The sequence below is a fragment of the Anomaloglossus baeobatrachus genome, chromosome 1 (genome assembly GCF_048569485.1).
Source record: "Anomaloglossus baeobatrachus isolate aAnoBae1 chromosome 1, aAnoBae1.hap1, whole genome shotgun sequence".
NCBI classification, from domain to species: domain Eukaryota; kingdom Metazoa; phylum Chordata; class Amphibia; order Anura; family Aromobatidae; genus Anomaloglossus; species Anomaloglossus baeobatrachus.
In genome coordinates this window covers 332,424,711-332,452,247 of record NC_134353.1, presented here as the reverse complement: position 1 = coordinate 332,452,247, position 27,537 = coordinate 332,424,711, and the positions used below count along the sequence as shown (strand labels likewise).

General features: G+C 43.2%; 19 non-coding genes across 19 annotated transcripts; all 19 read left to right on the top strand.

Moving 5' to 3' along the window:
• Positions 1–336: 336 nt before the first annotated feature.
• On the top strand, positions 337–408 carry TRNAA-UGC (transfer RNA alanine (anticodon UGC)). The gene has a single exon. It is a non-coding gene; the product is annotated as a tRNA-Ala (tRNA).
• A 127-nt stretch (positions 409–535) lies between these two features.
• TRNAA-CGC (transfer RNA alanine (anticodon CGC)) lies at positions 536–607 on the top strand. The gene has a single exon. It is a non-coding gene; the product is annotated as a tRNA-Ala (tRNA).
• A 1,268-nt stretch (positions 608–1,875) lies between these two features.
• On the top strand, positions 1,876–1,947 carry TRNAA-CGC (transfer RNA alanine (anticodon CGC)). Its single transcript has one exon. It is a non-coding gene; the product is annotated as a tRNA-Ala (tRNA).
• A 127-nt stretch (positions 1,948–2,074) lies between these two features.
• TRNAA-UGC (transfer RNA alanine (anticodon UGC)) lies at positions 2,075–2,146 on the top strand. The gene has a single exon. It is a non-coding gene; the product is annotated as a tRNA-Ala (tRNA).
• A 1,219-nt stretch (positions 2,147–3,365) lies between these two features.
• Positions 3,366–3,437, top strand: TRNAA-UGC (transfer RNA alanine (anticodon UGC)). Its single transcript has one exon. It is a non-coding gene; the product is annotated as a tRNA-Ala (tRNA).
• A 224-nt stretch (positions 3,438–3,661) lies between these two features.
• Positions 3,662–3,733, top strand: TRNAA-UGC (transfer RNA alanine (anticodon UGC)). Its single transcript has one exon. It is a non-coding gene; the product is annotated as a tRNA-Ala (tRNA).
• A 224-nt stretch (positions 3,734–3,957) lies between these two features.
• TRNAA-UGC (transfer RNA alanine (anticodon UGC)) lies at positions 3,958–4,029 on the top strand. Its single transcript has one exon. It is a non-coding gene; the product is annotated as a tRNA-Ala (tRNA).
• A 127-nt stretch (positions 4,030–4,156) lies between these two features.
• Positions 4,157–4,228, top strand: TRNAA-UGC (transfer RNA alanine (anticodon UGC)). The gene has a single exon. It is a non-coding gene; the product is annotated as a tRNA-Ala (tRNA).
• Positions 4,229–5,496: 1,268 nt separating this feature from the next.
• TRNAA-UGC (transfer RNA alanine (anticodon UGC)) lies at positions 5,497–5,568 on the top strand. Its single transcript has one exon. It is a non-coding gene; the product is annotated as a tRNA-Ala (tRNA).
• A 10,060-nt stretch (positions 5,569–15,628) lies between these two features.
• Positions 15,629–15,700, top strand: TRNAA-UGC (transfer RNA alanine (anticodon UGC)). The gene has a single exon. It is a non-coding gene; the product is annotated as a tRNA-Ala (tRNA).
• Positions 15,701–15,827: 127 nt separating this feature from the next.
• On the top strand, positions 15,828–15,899 carry TRNAA-UGC (transfer RNA alanine (anticodon UGC)). Its single transcript has one exon. It is a non-coding gene; the product is annotated as a tRNA-Ala (tRNA).
• Positions 15,900–17,167: 1,268 nt separating this feature from the next.
• TRNAA-UGC (transfer RNA alanine (anticodon UGC)) lies at positions 17,168–17,239 on the top strand. The gene has a single exon. It is a non-coding gene; the product is annotated as a tRNA-Ala (tRNA).
• A 127-nt stretch (positions 17,240–17,366) lies between these two features.
• On the top strand, positions 17,367–17,438 carry TRNAA-CGC (transfer RNA alanine (anticodon CGC)). The gene has a single exon. It is a non-coding gene; the product is annotated as a tRNA-Ala (tRNA).
• A 1,268-nt stretch (positions 17,439–18,706) lies between these two features.
• TRNAA-UGC (transfer RNA alanine (anticodon UGC)) lies at positions 18,707–18,778 on the top strand. The gene has a single exon. It is a non-coding gene; the product is annotated as a tRNA-Ala (tRNA).
• Positions 18,779–18,905: 127 nt separating this feature from the next.
• On the top strand, positions 18,906–18,977 carry TRNAA-CGC (transfer RNA alanine (anticodon CGC)). The gene has a single exon. It is a non-coding gene; the product is annotated as a tRNA-Ala (tRNA).
• A 1,268-nt stretch (positions 18,978–20,245) lies between these two features.
• TRNAA-UGC (transfer RNA alanine (anticodon UGC)) lies at positions 20,246–20,317 on the top strand. Its single transcript has one exon. It is a non-coding gene; the product is annotated as a tRNA-Ala (tRNA).
• Positions 20,318–20,444: 127 nt separating this feature from the next.
• Positions 20,445–20,516, top strand: TRNAA-CGC (transfer RNA alanine (anticodon CGC)). Its single transcript has one exon. It is a non-coding gene; the product is annotated as a tRNA-Ala (tRNA).
• Positions 20,517–21,784: 1,268 nt separating this feature from the next.
• TRNAA-UGC (transfer RNA alanine (anticodon UGC)) lies at positions 21,785–21,856 on the top strand. Its single transcript has one exon. It is a non-coding gene; the product is annotated as a tRNA-Ala (tRNA).
• A 127-nt stretch (positions 21,857–21,983) lies between these two features.
• TRNAA-CGC (transfer RNA alanine (anticodon CGC)) lies at positions 21,984–22,055 on the top strand. The gene has a single exon. It is a non-coding gene; the product is annotated as a tRNA-Ala (tRNA).
• The last annotated feature ends 5,482 nt before the right edge of the window (positions 22,056–27,537 follow it).

Here is a 27,537-nt window from a genome sequence, read left to right as displayed (position 1 = left end):
GCCTCTATTAGGAAACTACACCAGACTTTTAGATAGATTCACCCACTATTTCTGACCTGATCTCATTATGATTATAGTGGGAAACGTACTATGTTTCTACCTTGGCAATAGATTCCAGAGTTGTGCTGATGTGTCGGAAGCTTGTGGAAGGGAGGAGCCTGGTCCTTTTGTATAGATTACTTTTCATGCCAACTAGGTTTCTTGTTTTATCTGTAAAAATGTGGCAAACAAACGCAGTTATTTGGTAAAGGTGATTGAGTGGTAAAGCAAATGACAAGCCTTTACTAAAAGATATTGACCAATTTGGTGCAAGTGTTTTTTATGAAGTGAAAAAGTGGGGATGTAGCTCAGTGGTAGAGCGCACGCTTTGCATGTGTGAGGTCCTGGGTTCAATCCCCGGCATCTCCAAGGTTATCTTTTAAGCTCAAAGATCACACTGCCTACTATCGCCAACATTTTCTTTTCAGTATGTTGTTCCGAAAGTCACTGCATAAAATCAGTATATGTGAAATGTGTCCTTCTTTGGCTACCTTTTGGGGATGTAGCTCAGTGGTAGAGCGCTCGCTTCGCATGTGTGAGGTCCTGGGTTCAATCCCCAGCATCTCCAACTTATTTTCCTATATGTTTGGCCAACACCCAAGATTATTGTCAGGACTCCCAAGGATGCTTTATCATTTGAACAGCTTTTCTTTGGCATTTCACATAGCAAGACTAGGTTTTATCTATTGCAGATTCTTAACACTGCATACAGCATAAAGTAAGAGCAATACCTTACCAATCAGTAAAATTACTTCAACGGGAACTGTACTTTTAACAAATGTAGCTTACAGTACACAGTCAAATGTAAGAAATTTTGTAATATACGTTATCAAAGAAATTAGCTTTTTTTCCTCCACTTATCAGCCAATTCTTTCTCTAGCATGCCTCCTGAATTAATCATCCACTCTGGAAAAAAACAGCTCAACTCCATTGTGATCGAGATAAAACATCCTGCCAAATCACCATGGTGTCAGATTACACCTTTTCTATACTCTATGGAGAAGGGATAGAGGAGGCAGAGTGAGAAAACAGGCAGAGTGAGACCCAGAAAGAATGTGCTGAGCTTTCTAACAAGTCTTTTAACTTAACTCAGAGCTGGATTCACATCTACACTGATTACTATAGCTCTATAATTTACTCCATACTTCTGCTGCATTCATCTGTATGGTAACTGAGGAATTAAGTCCTGGAAACCTGCTCTGTCTGCTGTGTATGGAAGAGATCATAGTAGATAGCCTATCCCCATCCATTTTCACAAAACATTTAAAGATAGAGCTTGTAGAGAGGAAAACTGGTGAAATGCAGAATACAAGACATATAAGGAGCAGAAAAAGACTTATTCCTCATGTACACACACTACAGCTTAGTCGGCAACATTACTTCAAAGCACCCTTACCCTCAAATATGGCACCTTATTTCTAGGTTTTTAAGGCAAATTAGCATTTTAACACAAGAAGCTTCCGAAAGTGCCATGGCCATTTTAAAGCTGTAAATGCTTGTGCCTCTATTAGGAAACTACACCAGCCCTATAGATAGATTCACCCACTATTTCTGACCTGATCTCATTATGATTATAGTGGTAAACGTACTATGTTTCTACCTTGGCAATAGATTCCAGAGTTGTGCTGATGTGTCGGAAGCTTGTGGAAGGGAGGAGCCTGGTCCTTTTGTATAGATTACTTTTCATGCCAACTAGGTCTCTTGTTTTATCTGTAAAAATGTGGCAAACAAACGCAGTTATTTGGTAAAGGTGATTGAGTGGTAAAGCAAATGACAAGCCTTTACTAAAAGATATTGACCAATTTGGTGCAAGTGTTTTTTTTGAAGTGAAAAAGTGGGGATGTAGCTCAGTGGTAGAGCGCACGCTTCGCATGTGTGAGGTCCCGGGTTCAATCCCCGGCATCTCCAAGGATATCTTTTAAGCTCAAAGATCACACTGCCTACTATCGCCAACATTTTCTTTTCAGTATGTTGTTCCGAAAGTCACTGCATAAAATCAGTATATGTGAAATGTGTCCTTCTTTGGCTACCTTTTGGTGATGTAGCTCAGTGGTAGAGCGCTCGCTTTGCATGTGTGAGGTCCTGGGTTCAATCCCCAGCATCTCCAACTTATTTTCCTATATGTTTGGCCAACACCCAAGATTATTGTCAGGACTCCCAAGGATGCTTTATCATTTGAACAGCTTTTCTTTGGCATTTCACATAGCAAGACTAGGTTTTATTTATTGCAGATTCTTAACACTGCATACAGCATAAAGTAAGAGCAATACCTTACCAATCAGTAAAATTACTTCAACGGGAACTGTACTTTTAACAAATGTAGCTTACAGTACACAGTCAAATGTAAGAAATTTTGTAATATACGTTATCAAAGAAATTAGCTTTTTTTCCTCCACTTATCAGCCAATTCTTTCTCTAGCATGCCTCCTGAATTAATCATCCACTCTGGAAAAAAACAGCTCAACTCCATTGTGATCGAAATAAAACATCCTGCCAAATCACCATGGTGTCAGATTACACCTTTTCTATACTCTATGGAGAAGGGATAGAGGAGGCAGAGTGAGAAAACAGGCAGAGTGAGACCCAGAAAGAATGTGCTGAGCTTTCTAACAAGTCTTTTAACTTAACTCAGAGCTGGATTCACATCTACACTGATTACTATAGCTCTATAATTTACTCCATACTTCTGCTGCATTCATCTGTATGGTAACTGAGGAATTAAGTCCTGGAAACCTGCTCTGTCTGCTGTGTATGGAAGAGATCATAGTAGATAGACTATCCCCATCCATTTTCACAGAACATTTAAAGATAGAGCTTGTAGAGAGGAAAACTGGTGAAATGCAGAATACAAGACATATAAGGAGCAGAAAAAGACTTATTCCTCATGTACACACACTACAGCTTATTTCTAGGTTTTTAAGGCAAATTAGCATTTTAACACAAGAAGCTTCCGAAAGTGCCATGGCCATTTTAAAGCTGTAAATGCTTGTGCCTCTATTAGGAAACTACACCAGCCTTTTAGATAGATTCACCCACTATTTCTGACCTGATCTCATTATGATTATAGTGGGAAACGTACTATGTTTCTACCTTGGCAATAGATTCCAGAGTTGGGCTGATGTGTCGGAAGCTTGTGGAAGGGAGGAGCCTGGTCCTTTTGTATAGATTACTTTTCATGCCAACTAGGTCTCTTGTTTTATCTGTAAAAATGTGGCAAACAAACGCAGTTATTTGGTAAAGATGATTGAGTGGTAAAGCAAATGACAAGCCTTTACTAAAAGATATTGACCAATTTGGTGCAAGTGTTTTTTATGAAGTGAAAAAGTGGGGATGTAGCTCAGTGGTAGAGCGCACGCTTTGCATGTGTGAGGTCCCGGGTTCAATCCCCGGCATCTCCAAGGTTATCTTTTAAGCTCAAAGATCACACTGCCTACTATCGCCAATCTATACTATTTGTATAGATTACTTTTCATGCCAACTAGGTCTCTTGTTTTATCTGTAAAAATGTGGCAAACAAACGCAGTTATTTGGTAAAGGTGATTGAGTGGTAAAGCAAATGACAAGCCTTTACTAAAAGATATTGACCAACTTGGTGCAAGTGTTTTTTATGAAGTGAAAAAGTGGGGATGTAGCTCAGTGGTAGAGCGCACGCTTTGCATGTGTGAGGTCCCGGGTTCAATCCCCGGCATCTCCAAGGTTATCTTTTAAGCTCAAAGATCACACTGCCTACTATCGCCAATCTATACTATTTGTATAGATTACTTTTCATGCCAACTAGGTCTCTTGTTTTATCTGTAAAAATGTGGCAAACAAACGCAGTTATTTGGTAAAGGTGATTGAGTGGTAAAGCAAATGACAAGCCTTTACTAAAAGATATTGACCAATTTGGTGCAAGTGTTTTTTATGAAGTGAAAAAGTGGGGATGTAGCTCAGTGGTAGAGCGCACGCTTTGCATGTGTGAGGTCCCGGGTTCAATCCCCGGCATCTCCAAGGTTATCTTTTAAGCTCAAAGATCACACTGCCTACTATCGCCAACATTTTCTTTTCAGTATGTTGTTCCGAAAGTCACTGCATAAAATCAGTATATGAGAAATGTGTCCTTCTTTGGCTACCTTTTGGGGATGTAGCTCAGTGGTAGAGTGCTCGCTTTGCATGTGTGAGGTCCTGGGTTCAATCCCCAGCATCTCCAACTTATTTTCCTATATGTTTGGCCAACACCCAAGATTATTGTCAGGACTCCCAAGGATGCTTTATCAATTGAACAGCTTTTCTTTGGCATTTCACATAGCAAGACTAGGTTTTATCTACTGCAGATTCTTAACACTGCATACAGCATAAAGTAAGAGCAATACCTTACCAATCAGTAAAATTACTTCAAGGGGAACTGTACTTTTAACAAATGTAGCTTACAGTACACAGTCAAATGTAAGAAATTTTGTAATATACGTTATCAAAGAAATTAGCTTTTTTTCCTCTACTTATCAGCCAATTCGTTCTCTAGCATGCCTCCTGAATTAATCATCCACTCTGGAAAAAAACAGCTCAACTCCATTGTGATCGAGATAAAACATCCTGCCAAATCACCATGGTGTCAGATTACACCTTTTCTATACTCTATGGAGAAGGGATAGAGGAGGCAGAGTGAGAAAACAGGCAGAGTGAGACCCAGAAAGATTGTGCTGAGCTTTCTAACAAGTCTTTTAACTTAACTCAGAGCTGGATTCACATCTACACTGATTACTATAGCTCTATAATTTACTCCATACTTCTGCTGCATTCATCTGTATGGTAACTGAGGAATTAAGTCCTGGAAACCTGCTCTGTCTGCTGTGTATGGAAGAGATCATAGTAGATAGACTATCCCCATCCATTTTCACAGAACATTTAAAGATAGAGCTTGTAGAGAGGAAAACTGGTGAAATGCAGAATACAAGACATATAAGGAGCAGAAAAAGACTTATTCCTCATGTACACACACTACAGCTTAGTCGGCAACATTACTTCAAAGCACCCTTACCCTCAAATATGGCACCTTATTTCTAGGTTTTTAAGGCAAATTAGCATTTTAACACAAGAAGCTTCCGAAAGTGCCATGGCCATTTTAAAGCTGTAAATGCTTGTGCCTCTATTAGGAAACTACACCAGCCCTATAGATAGATTCACCCACTATTTCTGACCTGATCTCATTATGATTATAGTGGAAAACGTACTATGTTTCTACCTTGGCAATAGATTCCAGAGTTGTGCTGATGTGTCGGAAGCTTGTGGAAGGGAGGAGCCTGGTCCTTTTGTATAGATTACTTTTCATGCCAACTAGGTCTCTTGTTTTATCTGTAAAAATGTGGCAAACAAACGCAGTTATTTGGTAAAGGTGATTGAGTGGTAAAGCAAATGACAAGCCTTTACTAAAAGATATTGACCAATTTGGTGCAAGTGTTTTTTATGAAGTGAAAAAGTGGGGATGTAGCTCAGTGGTAGAGCGCACGCTTTGCATGTGTGAGGTCCCGGGTTCAATCCCCGGCATCTCCAAGGTTATCTTTTAAGCTCAAAGATCACACTGCCTACTATCGCCAACATTTTCTTTTCAGTATGTTGTTCCGAAAGTCACTGCATAAAATCAGTATATGTGAAATGTGTCACTCTTTGGCTACCTTTTGGGGATGTAGCTCAGTGGTAGATGTGTGAGGTCCTGGGTTCAATCCCCAGCATCTCCAACTTATTTTCCTATATGTTTGGCCAACACCCAAGATTATTGTCAGGACTCCCAAGGATGCTTTATCATTTGAACAGCTTTTCTTTGGCATTTCACATAGCAAGACTAGGTTTTATCTATTGCAGATTCTTAACACTGCATACAGCATAAAGTAAGAGCAATACCTTACCAATCAGTAAAATTACTTCAACGGGAATTGTACTTTTAACAAATGTAGCTTACAGTACACAGTCAAATGTAAGAAATTTTGTAATATACGTTATCAAAGAAATTAGCTTTTTTTCCTCCATTTATCAGCCAATTCTTTCTCTAGCATGCCTCCTGAATTAATCATCCACTCTGGAAAAAAACAGCTCAACTCCATTGTGATCGAGATAAAACATCCTGCCAAATCACCATGGTGTCAGATTACACCTTTTCTATACTCTATGGAGAAGGGATAGAGGAGGCAGAGTGAGAAAACAGGCAGAGTGAGACCCAGAAAGAATGTGCTGAGCTTTCTAACAAGTCTTTTAACTTAACTCAGAGCTGGATTCACATCTACACTGATTACTATAGCTCTATAATTTACTCCATACTTCTGCTGCATTCATCTGTATGGTAACTGAGGAATTAAGTCCTGGAAACCTGCTCTGTCTGCTGTGTATGGAAGAGATCATAGTAGATAGACTATCCCCATCCATTTTCACAGAACATTTAAAGATAGAGCTTGTAGAGAGGAAAACTGGTGAAATGCAGAATACAAGACATATAAGGAGCAGAAAAAGACTTATTCCTCATGTACACACACTACAGCTTAGTCGGCAACATTACTTCAAAGCACCCTTACCCTCAAATATGGCACCTTATTTCTAGGTTTTTAAGGCAAATTAGCATTTTAACACAAAAAGCTTCCGAAAGTGCCATGGCCATTTTAAAGCTGTAAATGCTTGTGCCTCTATTAGGAAACTACACCAGCCCTATAGATAGATTCACCCACTATTTCTGACCTGATCTCATTATGATTATAGTGGGAAACGTACTATGTTTCTACCTTGGCAATAGATTCCAGAGTTGTGCTGATGTGTCGGAAGCTTGTGGAAGGGAGGAGCCTGGTCCTTTTGTATAGATTACTTTTCATGCCAACTAGGTCTCTTGTTTTATCTGTAAAAATGTGGCAAACAAACGCAGTTATTTGCTAAAGGTGATTGAGTGGTAAAGCAAATGACAAGCCTTTACTAAAAGATATTTGGCTACCTTTTGGGGATGTAGCTCAGTGGTAGAGCGCTCGCTTCGCATGTGTGAGGTCCTGGGTTCAATCCCTGTTACGGGGGGCTGTCTGATAACCTAAAGGAGTATCAGACAGTCAGGGTCCACCGTGCAAAGACTCTGCTGCAGACTATGGCAGAGTGCAATACCTCTGTTAACTCACAGAAGGATATAATAAGTAAGTAAAGCAATTCCTCCCTTACTTGGAGGGTGTGTGGAATGATCTCTGTTAATAATCACAGAGACAAAGGCAATGTGTGCGAAATGGCACCTACCTAGGTCCGCTCTTCTAGTGGTGCAAAAGAGACGAACAGCAGCGTAAGCCGCACAAAGCTCCTACCTGCGTTCGCTCCACTAGTGTGCGAGGACACGAACCACTAGATATGGCACCTGCCTAGGTCCGCTCTTCTAGTGGTGCAAAAGAGACGAACATGCTTAGGGCGTGAGGAAGAGACCTCGAGTCTACGTTCCTTATGGCGTACATCGATCCTCGTTGCTACTGTGATCAAGTCCTCCAGAGAAGCAGGGACCTCACGAGTAGCAAGAGCATCCTTGACATAGCCTGCCAACCCTCTCCAGAAGATAGGAATCAACACCTTCTCTGGCCAATCTAGTTCTGCCACAAGAGTTCTAAAAGCAATGGCATAAGAACTAGTGGATAACGAACCCTGAGATAGATCTAACAGTCTCAGGGCCGCATCATGGGTAACCTGCGGACCCATGAATACCGCCTTAAGAGCATCAAGAAAGTCTTGATGTCTCAGAGTAACCACATCAGAGCGCTCCCATAAGGGAGTCGCCCATTCTAAGGCTTTGTCCTGAAGTAAGGAGATGATAAAGCCTACTCTGGACCTCTCCGTAGAGAAGCGAGAAGAGTTGACCTCTAGGTGTATCTGACACTGACTAATGAAACCACGACATGATCTGGCATCGCCAGAATATCTGTTTGGCAGAGCAAGTCGAGGATCATGTGCAGATGTCACCATGGTCTGAGGTTTATCCTCTATACTCTTGAGCCGTGACTCAAGTACTTGTATGTAATGGTGTAACTGCTGATATTCTGCCATAACTGCCAGACCCTTGGCTCAGTCCTAATGTTACGGGGGGCTGTCTGATAACCTAAAGGAGTATCAGACAGTCAGGGTCCACCGTGCAAAGACTCTGCTGCAGACTATGGCAGAGTGCAATACCTCTGTTAACTCACAGAAGGATATAATAAGTAAGTAAAGCAATTCCTCCCTTACTTGGAGGGTGTGTGGAATGATCTCTGTTAATAATCACAGAGACAAAGGCAATGTGTGCGAAATGGCACCTACCTAGGTCCGCTCTTCTAGTGGTGCAAAAGAGACGAACAGCAGCGTAAGCCGCACAAAGCTCCTACCTGCGTTCGCTCCACTAGTGTGCGAGGACACGAACCACTAGATATGGCACCTGCCTAGGTCCGCTCTTCTAGTGGTGCAAAAGAGACGAACAGCAGCGTAAGCCGCACAAAGCTCCTACCTCTGTTCGCTCCCCTAGTGTGCGAGGATACGAACAACTGCCAGACGCAGTATAAGGAACGTTACCCTAGCGGCAACGTCCACCTACGAGTCGAACCACAAGGCCCAGCCAGACCATGTGCCTCAGGCACCTGCCTATGTCCGCTCCCCTAAGAGGTAAGGATACGGACAGCAGCTGAAGCTGTAAGGTATAAGAACGCTACCCTGCCGGTAGCGCTCACCTAGCATAGACAGAGGAATGCCTAGAGGAACGCGCACAGAGCGTCTACTCTTATGCATGAACCAAGAGGACTGAGCGCCATGCGGCGTGTGTCAGGGTCTTATATAGACTCTGTGCCTCATCCAAGATGGAGGACACCAGAGCCAATCCGCTGCCAGAACGACAGGAGTGACGTCATGCTGGCCTATCACCGAGCAAGGCATCACAAGCACATGACCAGCGACCAATCGGCATAGAAGGTGTCAGAGACATGTGACCTCGTGTCAGCGATGATGTCACCCGCACATGTGCAATGGCTCCAAGATAGGACTTCGTCTCCGGCGCTCGCACATGTGCAGTAGCAAGAAATCTGGACTTAGTCTCCAGCGCTCGCACATGTGCAGTAGTAAGAAATCTGGACTTAGTCTCCAGTGCTCGCAGCAACCGTAACAGTACCTCCCCCTCAAGGGCCCCCCTCCCGGCGACGCAGGTAATCGGCAACTAAGTCGGGAGCATGGACAGCCTCCTCAGGCTCCCAAGAGCGATGTTCCGGGCCGTAACCCTCCCAATCTATCAAGAAGAACCTGCGCCCTCTAACCATCTTAGAACCAACTATGGCTCGTACCTCATAGCTAGAGCGAGAGGTATCAGAGGCAGGAGAGTGCACTTCACGAGCGTGAGGTAAAATAGCCGGCTTTAGCAGTGAGACATGGAATTTGTCATGAATCTTAAGATGGACGGGTAACTTCAATTGGTAGACTACAGGATTTACCTGTCGAAGAACCTCATAAGGACCCAGGAAGCGAGGAGCAAATTTGACAGAGCTCACTCTAAGTCTCACGTGTTTTGCAGAGAGCCACACAAAGTCCCCTGGAGAAAAGACAGGAGCCGGGCGACGAAACCGATCGGACACCGTCTTCATACGGTCCTTAGCTGCTTGGATCGACTCTTGAGTCCGATCCCAAACCTCTCTGGCATTAGTTGCCCAGTCGGCCACAAGAGGAGGAGGTGCAGCAGCGGGAAACGGTACCGGTACCCTAGGGTGTTGCCCATTATTGAGTACGAACGGTGTCTGCCCAGTGGCCTCAGCCAGCGAATTGTTAAGGGCAAATTCTGCCCAGGGTAGGAGGGAGGACCAGTTATCGTGGTTCTCAGCAACAAAGTGTCGAAGGTATATAATCATAGATTGATTGGTACGCTCAACCAAACCATTGGTCTCCGGATGGTATGCCGAAGATAGATTCAACTCAATTTGCAGAAGGCTACAAAGATCTCGCCAGAAACGGGAAGTAAATTGCGGGCCTCTATCACAAATGATACGATCTGGCATCCCGTGAAGCCTAAAGACATGCTTGAGGAATAGTTTGGCTAGTACCCTGGAAGATGGGATTCTCGATAACGGTACGAGATGAACCATCCGGGAGAAATGGTCCGTAATGACCCACACAAATCTATGTCCCTGTGAACATGGAAGATCACCCACAAAGTCCATGCCTACCACCTCCCATGGTCTATCTGGCACTGGTAAAGGATGCAAGAGTCCAGCCGGTCTCTGCCGTAATGGACGGTTGCGAGCACACGAGTAGCAGGAACCGACATATCTCTTGACGTGGCTGGCTAAGTGTGGCCACCAATACCACCTCTCCAGTAACTCTCGTGTCCGCCTAATACCAAAATGCCCACCCACCTTTGAGGTGTGGGCCCATGACAGTATATCATTCTGTCGATCAGGCGGAACAAAGGTCTTGCCCGGTGGGATTTGGTCTAACGTCACAGGGGAGAGCGTATGAAAAACCCTGGAGGGAAGGATAAGACGAGGTTCGTCAATCTCCTCCTGGGTAGAAAGCATAGAGCGAGACAGGGCGTCTGCCTTGTTATTCTTACTCCCAGACAGATAGTTGATGGAGAAGTGAAAGCGGGAGAAAAACAAGGACCAGCGGGCTTGGCGAGGATTCAGACGCTGAGCGGTTTGTAAGTACGTCAGATTCTTATGGTCTGTATAGACCTGGAAAGGATGTTTCGCTCCTTCCAGCAAGTGACGCCACTCCTCCAAGGCTAATCTCAAGGCGAGCAGTTCCCTATCCCCAATGGTATAGTTTCTCTCTGCTGGTGAAAAGGTTTTCGCAAAGAAGAAACACGGCCTTTTTCTACCTGCACCGTTCTTTTGATACAAGACCGCACCAGCACCCACTGAAGAGGCATCAACCTCTAAGAGGAAGGGCTTACTCTCATCGGGTCTTTGAAGAACGGGAGCAGTTGAAAAGTGTCTTTTTACTGCCTCAAAAGCCTGAGATGTCTCAGTAGACCAGGCTTTGGGATTAGCACCTTTCTTAGTCAAGGCCACCAAAGGGGCCACCAAAGTAGAAAAATGGGGTATGAACTGCCTGTAATAATTTATGAATCCTAAGAAGCGTTGCACCGCCTTCAAGGAATGAGGTTCGGACCATTGCAGGACAGCAGAGAGCTTCGCAGGATCCATAGCCAGGCCCTCTTGTGAGATAATGTAACCCAAAAAAGGCAATGAGGACTGCTCGAATACACATTTCTCGAGTTTAGCAAACAATGAGTGCTCCCTTAAACGGGAAAGGACACGAACGACATCCTGACGATGAGTCTCCAGATCAGGAGAAAAAATCAGGATGTCGTCCAGATACACCACTACTGAGGATAACAGTAAATCCTTGAACACATCGTTTACGAAGTCCTGAAATACTGCGGGTGCATTACATAACCCAAAAGGCATGACGAGGTATTCATAGTGACCGTCTCGGGTGTTAAAAGCGGTCTTCCATTCGTCACCCTTTCGAATTCGTACCAAGTTATACGCACCCCGCAGATCCAACTTTGTAAAAACTTGAGCTCCTCTCAATCTGTCAAAGAGCTCCGAAATTAAAGGTAATGGGTATTTGTTCTTTATTGTGATTGCGTTGAGACCCCTGTAATCTATGCAGGGACGCAAATCACCCTCTTTCTTCCGAACAAAGAAAAACCCAGCTCCCGCGGGAGAGACAGACTTACGAATGAACCCCTTCTCTAAACTCTCTCTTATATAGGTCGACATGGCCTCCGACTCAGGTATCGACAGGGGGTAAACCCTGCCTTTAGGTGGAACCGAACCTGGGATAAGGTCTATGGCACAGTCATACGGCCTATGGGGTGGAAGAACCTCAGCACCCTGTTTGGAGAACACGTCAGCGAATTCCAGATAGGGTGTAGGTATGGGAGAGAGATCAGTAGATGCAACCGCAATGACCTTAGGTGGTAAGGGAAGACATCGGGACTGACATTTCGAACCCCAACTAATAATGCTGTCAGACTCCCAGTCAATGTGAGGAGCATGAGTCCGAAGCCATGGGAGACCCAGAAGGATGTCGTCTATACCCTCAGGCAAAACAAGAAAAGAAATCTCCTCTATGTGACCCTGAGACAGGGAAAGGCGCAAGGGAACTGTCCTCAATGTAATGGAGTCAGACAACATAGTTCCATTAACAACACGGACAGGAATAGGCGCCTCTAACATGATAGAGGGAATATTGTGTCCCTTTACAAATCCTGAGGACACAAAAGTCCCGTCAGCTCCGGAATCCACAAAAGCCATAATAGGCCATGTATTCTCAGATAACGAGAGCTGACCTGGGATACAACACTTAGAGGGTGCAGAAGACGTCTCTAGTAACCCCCCTCTAATGGTTACTAGGCCAGGGAGTTTCCCTGACGACTAGGACACTTGTTGGCATAGTGCCCAGCCTGACGACATACGTAACATATAGGAGGACCAGACTTGCGTAGTCTGGAAGACGTATGACCTAACTCCATAGGAGTGGGAGATGTTTCAGATGCTGAGGAAGATGGTAGTGGACCCTCAACAACTGGAATAGCCCGATGCTTAGGGCGTGAGGAAGAGACCTCGAGTCTACGTTCCTTATGGCGTACATCGATCCTCGTTGCTACTGTGATCAAGTCCTCCAGAGAAGCAGGGACCTCACGAGTAGCAAGAGCATCCTTGACATAGCCTGCCAACCCTCTCCAGAAGATAGGAATCAACACCTTCTCTGGCCAATCTAGTTCTGCCACAAGAGTTCTAAAAGCAATGGCATAAGAACTAGTGGATAACGAACCCTGAGATAGATCTAACAGTCTCAGGGCCGCATCATGGGTAACCTGCGGACCCATGAATACCGCCTTAAGAGCATCAAGAAAGTCTTGATGTCTCAGAGTAACCACATCAGAGCGCTCCCATAAGGGAGTCGCCCATTCTAAGGCTTTGTCCTGAAGTAAGGAGATGATAAAGCCTACTCTGGACCTCTCCGTAGAGAAGCGAGAAGAGTTGACCTCTAGGTGTATCTGACACTGACTAATGAAACCACGACATGATCTGGCATCGCCAGAATATCTGTTTGGCAGAGCAAGTCGAGGATCATGTGCAGATGTCACCATGGTCTGAGGTTTATCCTCTATACTCTTGAGCCGTGACTCAAGTACTTGTATGTAATGGTGTAACTGCTGATATTCTGCCATAACTGCCAGACCCTTGGCTCAGTCCTAATGTTACGGGGGGCTGTCTGATAACCTAAAGGAGTATCAGACAGTCAGGGTCCACCGTGCAAAGACTCTGCTGCAGACTATGGCAGAGTGCAATACCTCTGTTAACTCACAGAAGGATATAATAAGTAAGTAAAGCAATTCCTCCCTTACTTGGAGGGTGTGTGGAATGATCTCTGTTAATAATCACAGAGACAAAGGCAATGTGTGCGAAATGGCACCTACCTAGGTCCGCTCTTCTAGTGGTGCAAAAGAGACGAACAGCAGCGTAAGCCGCACAAAGCTCCTACCTGCGTTCGCTCCACTAGTGTGCGAGGACACGAACCACTAGATATGGCACCTGCCTAGGTCCGCTCTTCTAGTGGTGCAAAAGAGACGAACAGCAGCGTAAGCCGCACAAAGCTCCTACCTCTGTTCGCTCCCCTAGTGTGCGAGGATACGAACAACTGCCAGACGCAGTATAAGGAACGTTACCCTAGCGGCAACGTCCACCTACGAGTCGAACCACAAGGCCCAGCCAGACCATGTGCCTCAGGCACCTGCCTATGTCCGCTCCCCTAAGAGGTAAGGATACGGACAGCAGCTGAAGCTGTAAGGTATAAGAACGCTACCCTGCCGGTAGCGCTCACCTAGCATAGACAGAGGAATGCCTAGAGGAACGCGCACAGAGCGTCTACTCTTATGCATGAACCAAGAGGACTGAGCGCCATGCGGCGTGTGTCAGGGTCTTATATAGACTCTGTGCCTCATCCAAGATGGAGGACACCAGAGCCAATCCGCTGCCAGAACGACAGGAGTGACGTCATGCTGGCCTATCACCGAGCAAGGCATCACAAGCACATGACCAGCGACCAATCGGCATAGAAGGTGTCAGAGACATGTGACCTCGTGTCAGCGATGATGTCACCCGCACATGTGCAATGGCTCCAAGATAGGACTTAGTCTCCGGCGCTCGCACATGTGCAGTAGCAAGAAATCTGGACTTAGTCTCCAGCGCTCGCACATGTGCAGTAGCAAGAAATCTGGACTTAGTCTCCAGCGCTCGCACATGTGCAGTAGTAAGAAATCTGGACTTAGTCTCCAGTGCTCGCAGCAACCGTAACAATCCCCAGCATCTCCAACTTATTTTCCTATATGTTTGGCCAACACCCAAGATTATTGTCAGGACTCCCAAGGATGCTTTATCATTTGAACAGCTTTTCTTTGGCATTTCACATAGCAAGACTAGGTTTTATCTATTGCAGCTTCTTAACACTGCATACAGCATAAAGTAAGAGCAATACCTTACCAATCAGTAAAATTACTTCAACGGGAACTGTACTTTTAACAAATGTAGCTTACAGTACACAGTCAAATGTAAGAAATTTTGTAATATACGTTATCAAAGAAATTAGCTTTTTTTCCTCCACTTATCAGCCAATTCTTTCTCTAGCATGCCTCCTGAATTAATCATCCACTCTGGAAAAAAACAGCTCAACTCCATTGTGATCGAGATAAAACATCCTGCCAAATCACCATGGTGTCAGATTACACCTTTTCTATACTCTATGGAGAAGGGATAGAGGAGGCAGAGTGAGAAAACAGGCAGAGTGAGACCCAGAAAGAATGTGCTGAGCTTTCTAACAAGTCTTTTAACTTAACTCAGAGCTGGATTCACATCTACACTGATTACTATAGCTCTATAATTTACTCCATACTTCTGCTGCATTCATCTGTATGGTAACTGAGGAGTTAAGTCCTGGAAACCTGCTCTGTTTGCTGTGTATGGAAGAGATCATAGTAGATAGACTATCCCCATCCATTTTCACAGAACATTTAAAGATAGAGCTTGTAGAGAGGAAAACTGGTGAAATGCAGAATACAAGACATATAAGGAGCAGAAAAAGACTTATTCCTCATGTACACCCACTACAGCTTAGTCGGCAACATTACTTCAAAGCACCCTTACCCTCAAATATGGCACCTTATTTCTAGGTTTTTAAGGCAAATTAGCATTTTAACACAAGAAGCTTCCGAAAGTGCCATGGCCATTTTAAAGCTGTAAATGCTTGTGCCTCTATTAGGAAACTACACCAGCCCTATAGATAGATTCACCCACTATTTCTGACCTGATCTCATTATGATTATAGTGGGAAACGTACTATGTTTCTACCTTGGCAATAGATTCCAGAGTTGTGCTGATGTGTCGGAAGCTTGTGGAAGGGAGGAGCCTGGTCCTTTTGTATAGATTACTTTTCATGCCAACTAGGTCTCTTGTTTTATCTGCAAAAATGTGGCAAACAAACGCAGTTATTTGGTAAAGGTGATTGAGTGGTAAAGCAAATGACAAGCCTTTACTAAAAGATATTGACCAATTTGGTGCAAGTGTTTTTTATGAAGTGAAAAAGTGGGGATGTAGCTCAGTGATATAGCGCACGCTTTGCATGTGTGAGGTCCCGGGTTCAATCCCCGGCATCTCCAAGGTTATCTTTTAAGCTCAAAGATCACACTGCCTACTATCGCCAACATTTTCTTTTCAGTATGTTGTTCCGAAAGTCACTGCATAAAATCAGTATATGCGAAATCTGTCCTTCTTTGGCTACCTTTTGGGGATGTAGCTCAGTGGTAGAGCGCTCGCTTTGCATGTGTGAGGTCCTGGGTTCAATCCCCAGCATCTCCAACTTATTTTCCTATATGTTTGGCCAACACCCAAGATTATTGTCAGGACTCCCAAGGATGCTTTATCATTTGAACAGCTTTTCTTTGGCATTTCACATAGCAAGACTAGGTTTTATCTATTGCAGATTCTTAACACTGCATACAGCATAAAGTAAGAGCAATACCTTACCAATCAGTAAAATTACTTCAACGGGAACTGTACTTTTAACAAATGTAGCTTACAGTACACAGTCAAATGTAAGAAATTTTGTAATATACGTTATCAAAGAAATTAGCTTTTTTTCCTCCACTTATCAGCCAATTCTTTCTCTAGCATGCCTCCTGAATTAATCATCCACTCTGGAAAAAAACAGCTCAACTCCATTGTGATCGAGATAAAACATCCTGCCAAATCACCATGGTGTCAGATTACACCTTTTCTATACTCTATGGAGAAGGGATAGAGGAGGCAGAGTGAGAAAACAGGCAGAGTGAGACCCAGAAAGAATGTGCTGAGCTTTCTAACAAGTCTTTTAACTTAACTCAGAGCTGGATTCACATCTACACTGATTACTATAGCTCTATAATTTACTCCATACTTCTGCTGCATTCATCTGTATGGTAACTGAGGAATTAAGTCCTGGAAACCTGCTCTGTCTGCTGTGTATGGAAGAGATCATAGTAGATAGACTATCCCCATCCATTTTCACAGAACATTTAAAGATAGAGCTTGTAGAGAGGAAAACTGGTGAAATGCAGAATACAAGACATATAAGGAGCAGAAAAAGACTTATTCCTCATGTACACACACTACAGCTTAGTCGGCAACATTACTTCAAAGCACCCTTACCCTCAAATATGGCACCTTATTTCTAGGTTTTTAAGGCAAATTAGCATTTTAACACAAGAAGCTTCCGAAAGTGCCATGGCCATTTTAAAGCTGTAAATGCTTGTGCCTCTATTAGGAAACTACACCAGCCCTATAGATAGATTCACCCACTATTTCTGACCTGATCTCATTATGATTATAGTGGGAAACGTACTATGTTTCTACCTTGGCAATAGATTCCAGAGTTGTGCTGATGTGTCGGAAGCTTGTGGAAGGGAGGAGCCTGGTCCTTTTGTATAGATTACTTTTCATGCCAACTAGGTCTCTTGTTTTATCTGTAAAAATGTGGCAAACAAACGCAGTTATTTGGTAAAGGTGATTGAGTGGTAAAGCAAATGACAAGCCTTTACTAAAAGATATTGACCAATTTGGTGCAAGTGTTTTTTATGAAGTGCAAAAGTGGGGATGTAGCTCAGTGGTAGAGCGCACGCTTTGCATGTGTGAGGTCCCGGGTTCGATCCCCGGCATCTCCAAGGTTATCTTTTCAGCTCAAAGATCACACTGCCTACTATCGCCAACATTTTCTTTTCCGTATGTTGTTCCGAAAGTCACTGCATAAAATCAGTATATGCGAAATCTGTCCTTCTTTGGCTACCTTTTGGGGATGTAGCTCAGTGGTAGAGCGCTCGCTTCGCATGTGTGAGGTCCTGGGTTCAATCCCCAGCATCTCCAACTTATTTTCCTATATGTTTGGCCAACACCCAAGATTATTGTCAGGACTCCCAAGGATGCTTTATCATTTGAACAGCTTTTCTTTGGCATTTCACATAGCAAGACTAGGTTTTATCTATTGCAGATTCTTAACACTGCATACAGCATAAAGTAAGAGCAATACCTTACCAATCAGTAAAATTACTTCAACGGGAACTGTACTTTTAACAAATGTAGCTTACAGTACACAGTCAAATGTAAGAAATTTTGTAATATACGTTATCAAAGAAATTAGCTTTTTTTCCTCCACTTATCAGCCAATTCTTTCTCTAGCATGCCTCCTGAATTAATCATCCACTCTGGAAAAAAACAGCTCAACTCCATTGTGATCGAGATAAAACATCCTGCCAAATCACCATGGTGTCAGATTACACCTTTTCTATACTCTATGGAGAAGGGATAGAGGAGGCAGAGTGAGAAAACAGGCAGAGTGAGACCCAGAAAGAATGTGCTGAGCTTTCTAACAAGTCTTTTAACTTAACTCAGAGCTGGATTCACATCTACACTGATTACTATAGCTCTATAATTTACTCCATACTTCTGCTGCATTCATCTGTATGGTAACTGAGGAATTAAGTCCTGGAAACCTGCTCTGTCTGCTGTGTATGGAAGAGATCATAGTAGATAGACTATCCCCATCCATTTTCACAGAACATTTAAAGATAGAGCTTGTAGAGAGGAAAACTGGTGAAATGCAGAATACAAGACATATAAGGAGCAGAAAAAGACTTATTCCTCATGTACACACACTACAGCTTAGTCGGCAACATTACTTCAAAGCACCCTTACCCTCAAATATGGCACCTTATTTCTAGGTTTTTAAGGCAAATTAGCATTTTAACACAAGAAGCTTCCGAAAGTGCCATGGCCATTTTAAAGCTGTAAATGCTTGTGCCTCTATTAGGAAACTACACCAGCCCTATAGATAGATTCACCCACTATTTCTGACCTGATCTCATTATGATTATAGTGGGAAACGTACTATGTTTCTACCTTGGCAATAGATTCCAGAGTTGTGCTGATGTGTCGGAAGCTTGTGGAAGGGAGGAGCCTGGTCCTTTTGTATAGATTACTTTTCATGCCAACTAGGTCTCTTGTTTTATCTGTAAAAATGTGGCAAACAAACGCAGTTATTTGGTAAAGGTGATTGAGTGGTAAAGCAAATGACAAGCCTTTACTAAAAGATATTGACCAATTTGGTGCAAGTGTTTTTTATGAAATGAAAAAGTGGGGATGTAGCTCAGTGGTAGAGCGCACGCTTTGCATGTGTGAGGTCCCGGGTTCGATCCCCGGCATCTCCAAGGTTATCTTTTAAGCTCAAAGATCACACTGCCTACAATCGCCAACATTTTCTTTTCAGTATGTTGTTCCGAAAGTCACTGCATAAAATCAGTATATGCGAAATGTGTCCTTCTTTGGCTACCTTTTGGGGATGTAGCTCAGTCGTAGAGCGCTCGCTTCGCATGTGTGAGGTCCTGGGTTCAATCCCCAGCATCTCCAACTTATTTTCCTATATGTTTGGCCAACACCCAAGATTATTGTCAGGACTCCCAAGGATGCTTTATCATTTGAACAGCTTTTCTTTGGCATTTCACATAGCAAGACTAGGTTTTATCTATTGCAGATTCTTAACACTGCATACAGCATAAAGTAAGAGCAATACCTTACCAATCAGTAAAATTACTTCAACGGGAACTGTACTTTTAACAAATGTAGCTTACAGTACACAGTCAAATGTAAGAAATTTTGTAATATACGTTATCAAAGAAATTAGCTTTTTTTCCTCCACTTATCAGCCAATTCTTTCTCTAGCATGCCTCCTGAATTAATCATTCACTCTGGAAAAAAACAGCTCAACTCCATTGTGATCGAGATAAAACATCCTGCCAAACCACCATGGTGTCAGATTACACCTTTTCTATACTCTATGGAGAAGGGATAGAGGAGGCAGAGTGAGAAAACAGGCAGCGTGAGACCCAGAAAGAATGTGCTGAGCTTTCTAACAAGCCTTTTAACTTAACTCAGAGCTGGATTCACATCTACACTGATTACTATAGCTCTATAATTTACTCCATACTTCTGCTGCATTCATCTGTATGGTAACTGAGGAATTAAGTCCTGGAAACCTGCTCTGTCTGCTGTGTATGGAAGAGATCATAGTAGATAGACTATCCCCATCCATTTTCACAGAACATTTAAAGATAGAGCTTGTAGAGAGGAAAACTGGTGAAATGCAGAATACAAGACATATAAGGATCAGAAAAAGACTTATTCCTCATGTACACACACTACAGCTTAGTCGGCAACATTACTTCAAAGCACCCTTACCCTCAAATATGGCACCTTATTTCTAGGTTTTTAAGGCAAATTAGCATTTTAACACAAGAAGCTTCCGAAAGTGCCATGGCCATTTTAAAGCTGTAAATGCTTGTGCCTCTATTAGGAAACTACACCAGCCCTATAGATAGATTCACCCACTATTTCTGACCTGATCTCATTATGATTATAGTGGAAAACGTACTATGTTTCTACCTTGGCAATAGATTCCAGAGTTGTGCTGATGTGTCGGAAGCTTGTGGAAGGGAGGAGCCTGGTCCTTTTGTATAGATTACTTTTCATGCCAACTAGGTCTCTTGTTTTATCTGTAAAAATGTGGCAAACAAACGCAGTTATTTGGTAAAGGTGATTGAGTGGTAAAGCAAATGACAAGCCTTTACTAAAAGATATTGACCAATTTGGTGCAAGTGTTTTTTATGAAGTGAAAAAGTGGGGATGTAGCTCAGTGGTAGAGCGCACGCTTTGCATGTGTGAGGTCCCGGGTTCAATCCCCGGCATCTCCAAGGTTATCTTTTAAGCTCAAAGATCACACTGCCTACTATCGCCAACATTTTCTTTTCAGTATGTTGTTCCGAAAGTCACTGCATAAAATCAGTATATGTGAAATGTGTCACTCTTTGGCTACCTTTTGGGGATGTAGCTCAGTGGTAGAGCGCTCGCTTCGCATGTGTGAGGTCCTGGGTTCAATCCCCAGCATCTCCAACTTATTTTCCTATATGTTTGGCCAACACCCAAGATTATTGTCAGGACTCCCAAGGATGCTTTATCATTTGAACAGCTTTTCTTTGGCATTTCACATAGCAAGACTAGGTTTTATCTATTGCAGATTCTTAACACTGCATACAGCATAAAGTAAGAGCAATACCTTACCAATCAGTAAAATTACTTCAACGGGAATTGTACTTTTAACAAATGTAGCTTACAGTACACAGTCAAATGTAAGAAATTTTGTAATATACGTTATCAAAGAAATTAGCTTTTTTTCCTCCATTTATCAGCCAATTCTTTCTCTAGCATGCCTCCTGAATTAATCATCCACTCTGGAAAAAAACAGCTCAACTCCATTGTGATCGAGATAAAACATCCTGCCAAATCACCATGGTGTCAGATTACACCTTTTCTATACTCTATGGAGAAGGGATAGAGGAGGCAGAGTGAGAAAACAGGCAGCGTGAGACCCAGAAAGAATGTGCTGAGCTTTCTAACAAGTCTTTTAACTTAACTCAGAGCTGGATTCACATCTACACTGATTACTATAGCTCTATAATTTACTCCATACTTCTGCTGCATTCATCTGTATGGTAACTGAGGAATTAAGTCCTGGAAACCTGCTCTGTCTGCTGTGTATGGAAGAGATCATAGTAGATAGACTATCCCCATCCATTTTCACAGAACATTTAAAGATAGAGCTTGTAGAGAGGAAAACTGGTGAAATGCAGAATACAAGACATATAAGGAGCAGAAAAAGACTTATTCCTCATGTACACACACTACAGCTTAGTCGGCAACATTACTTCAAAGCACCCTTACCCTCAAATATGGCACCTTATTTCTAGGTTTTTAAGGCAAATTAGCATTTTAACACAAAAAGCTTCCGAAAGTGCCATGGCCATTTTAAAGCTGTAAATGCTTGTGCCTCTATTAGGAAACTACACCAGCCCTATAGATAGATTCACCCACTATTTCTGACCTGATCTCATTATGATTATAGTGGGAAACGTACTATGTTTCTACCTTGGCAATAGATTCCAGAGTTGTGCTGATGTGTCGGAAGCTTGTGGAAGGGAGGAGCCTGGTCCTTTTGTATAGATTACTTTTCATGCCAACTAGGTCTCTTGTTTTATCTGTAAAAATGTGGCAAACAAACGCAGTTATTTGGTAAAGGTGATTGAGTGGTAAAGCAAATGACAAGCCTTTACTAAAAGATATTGACCAAGTTGGTGCAAGTGTTTTTTATGAAGTGAAAAAGTGGGGATGTAGCTCAGTGGTAGAGCGCACGCTTTGCATGTGTGAGGTCCCGGGTTCAATCCCCGGCATCTCCAAGGTTATCTTTTAAGCTCAAAGATCACACTGCCTACTATCGCCAACATTTTCTTTTCAGTATGTTGTTCCGAAAGTCACTGCATAAAATCAGTATATGCGAAATGTGTCCTTCTTTGGCTACCTTTTGGGGATGTAGCTCAGTGGTAGAGCGCTCGCTTCGCATGTGTGAGGTCCTGGGTTCAATCCCCAGCATCTCCAACTTATTTTCCTATATGTTTGGCCAACACCCAAGATTATTGTCAGGATTCCCAAGGATGCTTTATCATTTGAACAGCTTTTCTTTGGCATTTCACATAGCAAGACTAGGTTTTATCTATTGCAGATTCTTAACACTGCATACAGCATAAAGTAAGAGCAATACCTTACCAATCAGTAAAATTACTTCAACGGGAACTGTACTTTTAACAAATGTAGCTTACAGTACACAGTCAAATGTAAGAAATTTTGTAATATACGTTATCAAAGAAATTAGCTTTTTTTCCTCCACTTATCAGCCAATTCTTTCTCTAGCATGCCTCCTGAATTAATCATCCACTCTGGAAAAAAACAGCTCAACTCCATTGTGATCGAGATAAAACATCCTGCCAAATCACCATGGTGTCAGATTACATCTTTTCTATACTCTATGGAGAAGGGATAGAGGAGGCAGAGTGAGAAAACAGGCAGAGTGAGACCCAGAAAGAATGTGCTGAGCTTTCTAACAAGTCTTTTAACTTAACTCAGAGCTGGATTCACATCTACACTGATTACTATAGCTCTATAATTTACTCCATACTTCTGCTGCATTCATCTGTATGGTAACTGAGGAATTAAGTCCAGGAAACCTGCTCTGTCTGCTGTGTATGGAAGAGATCATAGTAGATAGACTATCCCCATCCATTTTCACAGAACATTTAAAGATAGAGCTTGTAGAGAGGAAAACTGGTGAAATGCAGAATACAAGACATATAAGGAGCAGAAAAAGACTTATTCCTCATGTACACACACTACAGCTTAGTCGGCAACATTACTTCAAAGCACCCTTACCCTCAAATATGGCACCTTATTTCTAGGTTTTTAAGGCAAATTAGCATTTTAACTAGAGTTGAGCGCGGTTCGTGGTTCGTGGTTCTCCAGTTCTAGGCTCGAGTGATTTTGGGGCATGTTCTAGATCGAACTAGAACTCGAGCTTTTTGCAAAAGCTCGATAGTTCTAGAAACGTTCGAGAACGGTTCTAGCAGCAAAAAACCAGCTAAATCCTAGCTTGGTTTCTGCTGTAATAGTGTAAGTCACTCTGTGAATCACACTATTATGACATTTCAGTGTATAGTGTGCGTGAACAGCGCCTTCAGATCACTGCTGTTTCTATAATGGCGATCGCCATTTTTTTTTTTTTTTCTTGTCTTCCTTCCCTAAGCGCGCGCGTCTTGTGGGGTGGGCCAGCATGTCAGCCAATCCCAGACACACACACAGCTAAGTGGACTTTTAGCCAGAGAAGCAACGGCATGTGTGATAGGATGTCCATGTCACATGTCCCTGCATTATAAAAACGGACATTTTCCTCCAGGACGCCATTATCTCTTCTGCGTCTTTGGTGTCAGACATCACTGTCGCAGCTCCGTCTTGAGTCCTATCGCTGATACAGCTGTATGCGCTCCATACACAGCGCTGGACAGCATAGGGATAGCACTTTCTATCAGTCCTTTTAAGGGCTCAAACCGGCAGGGTCAGAGTTAAGGTGACAGGTCCTGAAAACAGCGCCAGCGTCTGTGTAGCCAAGGTCAGGGATTTCCTCCCTGCATTTCCCTATTAGGAGGGATAGAAAGGCAGGCTTCCATTCCTCTACCCAGAGCCCCAAAATCCTGGCACTGTACCCTCCTGTCCTCTGCACACTCCAACTCATGATAACTAAGCCATTATACTATCAAACACTCAGTGTACCTAGTGGCATCCTATACGTGGCTATTGGACTTTGCTATAGTCACACTAGTGCAAAGACATTTGCAGCACCTCTACCTGCATTGCACACTCCAACTCATTATAACTAAGCCATTATACTAGCAAACACTCAGTGTACCTAGTGGCATCCTATACGTGGCTATTGGACTTTGCTATAGTCACACTAGTGCAAAGACATTTGCAGAGCGCGTCTGCCTGCATTGCACACTCCAACTCATTATAACTAAGCCATTATACTAGCAAACACTCAGTGTACCTAGTGGCATCCTATACGTGGCTATTGGACTTTGCTATAGTCACACTAGTGCAAAGACATTTGCAGCACCTCTGCCTGCATTGCACACTCCAACTCATGATAACTAAGCCATTATACTAGCAAACACTCAGTGTACCTAGTGGCATCCTATACGTGGCTATTGGACTTTGCTATAGTCACACTAGTGCAAAGACATTTGCAGAGCGCGTCTGCCTGCATTGCACACTCCAACTCATGATAACTAAGCCATTATACTAGCAAACACTCAGTGTACCTAGTGGCATCCTATACGTGGCTATTGGACTTTGCTATAGTCACACTAGTGCAAAGACATTTGCAGCACCTCTACCTGCATTGCACACTCCAACTCATGATAACTAAGCCATTATACTAGCAAACACTCAGTGTACCTAGTGGCATCCTATACGTGGCTATTGGACTTTGCTATAGTCACACTAGTGCAAAGACATTTGCAGCACGTCTCCCTGCATTGCACACTCCAACTCATTATAACTAAGCCATTATACTAGCAAACACTCAGTGTACCTAGTGGCATCCTATACGTGGCTATTGGACTTTGCTATAGTCACACTAGTGCAAAGACATTTGCAGAGCGCGTCTGCCTGCATTGCACACTCCAACTCATTATAACTAAGCCATTATACTAGCAAACACTCAGTGTACCTAGTGGCATCCTATACGTGGCTATTGGACTTTGCTATAGTCACACTAGTGCAAAGACATTTGCAGCACCTCTGCCTGCATTGCACACTCCAACTCATTATAACTAAGCCATTATACTAGCAAACACTCAGTGTACCTAGTGGCATCCTATACGTGGCTATTGGACTTTGCTATAGTCACATTAGTGCAAAGACATTTGCAGAGCGCGTCTGCCTGCATTGCACACTCCAACTCATGATAACTAAGCCATTATACTAGCAAACACTCAGTGTACCTAGTGGCATCCTATACGTGGCTATTGGACTTTGCTATAGTCACACTAGTGCAAAGACATTTGCAGCACCTCTACCTGCATTGCACACTCCAACTCATGATAACTAAGCCATTATACTAGCAAACACTCAGTGTACCTAGTGGCATCCTATACGTGGCTATAGGACTTTGCTATAGTCACACTAGTGCAAAGACATTTGCAGAGCGCGTCTGCCTGCATTGCACACTCCAACTCATGATAACTAAGCCATTATACTAGCAAACACTCAGTGTACCTAGTGGCATCCTATACGTGGCTATTGGACTTTGCTATAGTCACACTAGTGCAAAGACATTTGCAGCACCTCTGCCTGCATTGCACACTCCAACTCGTTATAACTAAGCCATTATACTAGCAAACACTCTGTGTACCTAGTGGCATCCTATACGTGGCTATTGGACTTTGCTATAGTCACACTAGTGCAAAGACATTTGCAGAGCGCGTCTGCCTGCATTGCACACTCCAACTCATGATAACTAAGCCATTATACTAGCAAACACTCAGTGTACCTAGTGGCATCCTATACGTGGCTATTGGACTTTGCTATAGTCACACTAGTGCAAAGACATTTGCAGCACCTCTACCTGGATTGCACACTCCAACTCATGATAACTAAGCCATTATACTAGCAAACACTCAGTGTACCTAGTGGCATCCTATACGTGGCTATTGGACTTTGCTATAGTCACACTAGTGCAAAGACATTTGCAGAGCGCGTCTGCCTGCATTGCACACTCCAACTCATTATAACTAAGCCATTATACTAGCAAACACTCAGTGTACCTAGTGGCATCCTATACGTGGCTATTGGACTTTGCTATAGTCACACTAGTGCAAAGACATTTGCAGAGCGCGTCTGCCTGCATTGCACACTCCAACTCATGATAACTAAGCCATTATACTAGCAAACACTCAGTGTACCTAGTGGCATCCTATACGTGGCTATTGGACTTTGCTATAGTCACACTAGTGCAAAGACATTTGCAGCACCTCTACCTGCATTGCACACTCCAACTCATGATAACTAAGCCATTATACTAGCAAACACTCAGTGTACCTAGTGGCATCCTATACGTGGCTATTGGACTTTGCTATAGTCACACTAGTGCAAAGACATTTGCAGAGCGCGTCTGCCTGCATTGCACACTCCAACTCATTATAACTAAGCCATTATACTAGCAAACACTCAGTGTACCTAGTGGCATCCTATACGTGGCTATTGGACTTTGCTATAGTCACACTAGTGCAAAGACATTTGCAGCACCTCTGCCTGCATTGCACACTCCAACTCATTATAACTAAGCCATTATACTAGCAAACACTCAGTGTACCTAGTGGCATCCTATACGTGGCTATTGGACTTTGCTATAGTCACACTAGTGCAAAGACATTTGCAGCACCTCTACCTGCATTGCACACTCCAACTCATGATACCTAAGCCATTATACTAGCAAACACTCAGTGTACCTAGTGGCATCCTATACGTGGCTATTGGACTTTGCTATAGTCACACTAGTGCAAAGACATTTGCAGAGCGCGTCTGCCTGCATTGCACACTCCAACTCATTATAATTAAGCCATTATACTAGCAAACACTCAGTGTACCTAGTGGCATCCTATACGTGGCTATTGGACTTTGCTATAGTCACACTAGTGCAAAGACATTTGCAGCACCTCTGCCTGCATTGCACACTCCAACTCATTATAACTAAGCCATTATACTAGCAAACACTCAGTGTACCTAGTGGCATCCTATACGTGGCTATTGGACTTTGCTATAGTCACACTAGTGCAAAGACATTTGCAGAGCGCGTCTGCCTGCATTGCACACTCCAACTCATTATAACTAAGCCATTATACTAGCAAACACTCAGTGTACCTAGTGGCATCCTATACGTGGCTATTGGACTTTGCTATAGTCACACTAGTGCAAAGACATTTGCAGCACCTCTGCCTGCATTGCACACTCCAACTCATGATAACTAAGCCATTATACTAGCAAACACTCAGTGTACCTAGTGGCATCCTATACGTGGCTATTGGACTTTGCTATAGTCACACTAGTGCAAAGACATTTGCAGAGCGCGTCTGCCTGCATTGCACACTCCAACTCATTATAACTAAGCCATTATACTAGCAAACACTCAGTGTACCTAGTGGCATCCTATACGTGGCTATTGGACTTTGCTATAGTCACACTAGTGCAAAGACATTTGCAGCACCTCTGCCTGCATTGCACACTCCAACTCATGATAAGTAAGCCATTATACTAGCAAACACTCAGTGTACCTAGTGGCATCCTATACGTGGCTATAGGACTTTGCTATAGTCACACTAGTGCAAAGACATTTGCAGAGCGCGTCTGCCTGCATTGCACACTCCAACTCATGATAACTAAGCCATTATACTAGCAAACACTCAGTGTACCTAGTGGCATCCTATACGTGGCTATTGGACTTTGCTATAGTCACACTAGTGCAAAGACATTT